The 2500-nt window shown below is 42.0% G+C and overlaps 1 protein-coding gene across 2 annotated transcripts in view; it reads left to right on the plus strand.

Annotated features, from left to right (window-relative positions):
• Positions 1-2362, plus strand: part of sema3ab (sema domain, immunoglobulin domain (Ig), short basic domain, secreted, (semaphorin) 3Ab) — a 64448-nt gene extending 62086 nt beyond the window's left edge. For both annotated transcript variants that reach the window (XM_063197287.1, XM_063197288.1), the window contains exon 17: positions 1-2362. This exon is cut by the window's left edge and continues 1973 nt beyond it. The gene's annotated coding sequence lies outside the window, so the exon portion shown is untranslated.
• The last annotated feature ends 138 nt before the right edge of the window (positions 2363-2500 follow it).

Below are 2500 nucleotides of genomic sequence, written 5' to 3' on the forward strand. Positions count from 1 at the left end.
TGTTTGTCTTTGCTTGTGTCAGATTTTTTTTTCTATCTTAGATATTTTTCTCCAGCATAGTTGAGAGTTTATTTTATTTTAATTTCCATTTGTTGTTTTTATTTCTCTGAAACATGCGTATTAAGGGATTATGAGACATATTTTTACACAAAAGCTCCCTGTATTTAAATATTTAAACCTTCCCTTGTCGTAAGTTATTTCTTTGACATAACGTCTCAATGACATGCTATCCATTACAAAACCCAGTGTTCCTATGGTGTGTCCATAAATATACTAACAACAGTATCAACATAGTTTTTGGTGTGAGCATAGATACGTATCACCGATATCGTAAAACAAATACCGTCTTAACGCATGTTTGCAAGAACTCCATATTAGGTGGTCAATGGTAAACATTCACAAGGAAAATCTGGATACACTATATCTCCATAATTCCCCGTAAAGTAAATATTGTCAAGCTAGGAGGATCAAGATAATGGTTAAGTATTTAGTAAAGGTACTCTCCCCCCATGTACACCAAGTAATATGTCTGTTTCTTATAGAGTATGTTTTTTTCCCTGGCCTCTGCTACTGTCTTCAACGAAAACAAAAACAGCAGGTACTTCCTTTGTAAAGGTGCCATTTTGTAACTGTATGGGTTCCCTTTATTCACTTGATCTCCGACAGGGTGAAAAGAAATAAGCACATTCTTTATTTATCTAAAAAACAAAAGAGAGATCCACCATGATGTTTTGTGGTTGTAGGGCACAGCTGAGGTATTGAGGTGAGGCTCGAACAGGAAAGGGACTCTGGCACACAGAGCAGCTCATGTAAGAGTTATCGAGCTCAGCACACACACACACACACACACACACACACACACACACACACACACACACACACACACACACACACACACACACACACACACCGCACACAGCAACATCTGCCTGAGGTCTGTGAAGGGGGGGAGAGACAGAGAGAGAGAGAGAGAGGGCGCCCGCGAGTGAGTGTGAATCCTCTGGTTGCGTGATTACACCCTGGAGTTTACAGTTGATGAGTGTGCGGAGGAACTGTTGTTTATCTTCTCTGATCAATGTGTTTGCAATTGTTGAGGAATTGCCATGCTTGGATTGAAAGTCTTTTGTCTGTTACAATGCTAGTCAGAGTCCACCACGGAGATGAAAGTGAACAGAGAGGCAAACACTCACAGGCAGGCCCACGCAGATGCGCTCTCCCTCTCTCTCTCTTACACACACACACACACACATACACATACACACACACACACGCACACCCAGAAAAATCACATGTGCAAATAAACTTCATCTCTGAAAAACATCTGAAAAGCACACACTCTGCCACAACTTGCCCTTGAATCATAACTCGAGCAACTAACTGTCAAAACAATGGAGGGGGGTGGAAAAGCAAACAAACAAAAAGAATAAGAAAGATGTATCAAAAGAGATGAGAAAAAAAAACGAGAGAAAAAGTCCTGGTTCATAATGTAAACCACTGTGCGCTAAAAAAAAACCCTGCATGTGAACGCCTTGTGTTGGTGCAACAGCTTTCCCCTATGTATTGTTGCTACCTGTTGCTGTCGTGACTGTTTCCTTTTTCCTCCATGATGATGGTGATGATGGTGGTGTTGACGGACGACGTCCAGGTGGACAGCACTGACACAGAACCCTTTCAGCAGGGACGCAGGGCGACAGGGGTCAGTTGGCCCAGGCCCAGGCAGAGAGGGGGCCCACCATTGCATTGTACTGTATGTACTGGCCTGGGTGGATGACTCTTTCATATGACTTTGTGCCGGACCTGGCCAAAGCTGTCGGCGACCCTGCCTGTCAGTCTGTCTACCTGTCTGTCTGTCTGTCTGTCTATCGATCTATCTATCTGTCCTAGGTGTATATATTTGTATTCTTATAGAGTATGACAAACAGTGCAGGCTCAGCTATTCCCATCTCTTACTCTGCACTGGTAATCCTAGAGGTACTCTTTCACCCCATCCCCTCCCCCTTACCCCTTACCCTCTCTACTGTGTTGTGCGTCACCCTTTGATCAAAAAGCCACAAGTCGAAAAAGAAAAGAAAAGAGAATTTAAAAAAAACTCCTCTCATCCCAGTGAATGACAAAAAAAATCTGTTACCCATGTTACAATGCAATGATAAAATTCAACAGCTTGTGGTTTATATAAAAATAAATGAATAAAATAAATAAGATACTGTGTTGACGGAGAAAGGTATAACTTGCTGGCATGACCTCTTTCTCTCTTTAGTGGGAATAAGGGAAGAAGAGAGGGATGGAATAAAAAAATACAAACAGAGGGAGAGAGGAGATGGAGAGAATAAAAAGGTAAACTGCTGCTGTATATGGTCGTTTTCTGGCATGTATTCTGTTGTTCAAATAAACATTTCTTCTATAAATCTCAGGTCTGCTTGGGTTGGTTCCTGTGCTGTTGTTGTTTTTTCTTGTCTTCTCCTCTCCAAGCAGAGTTGGAGGGGAAGAAGAGAGAACGATT

Source organism: Engraulis encrasicolus, chromosome 4 (genome assembly GCF_034702125.1).
Source record: "Engraulis encrasicolus isolate BLACKSEA-1 chromosome 4, IST_EnEncr_1.0, whole genome shotgun sequence".
In the NCBI taxonomy this organism is placed as follows: domain Eukaryota; kingdom Metazoa; phylum Chordata; class Actinopteri; order Clupeiformes; family Engraulidae; genus Engraulis; species Engraulis encrasicolus.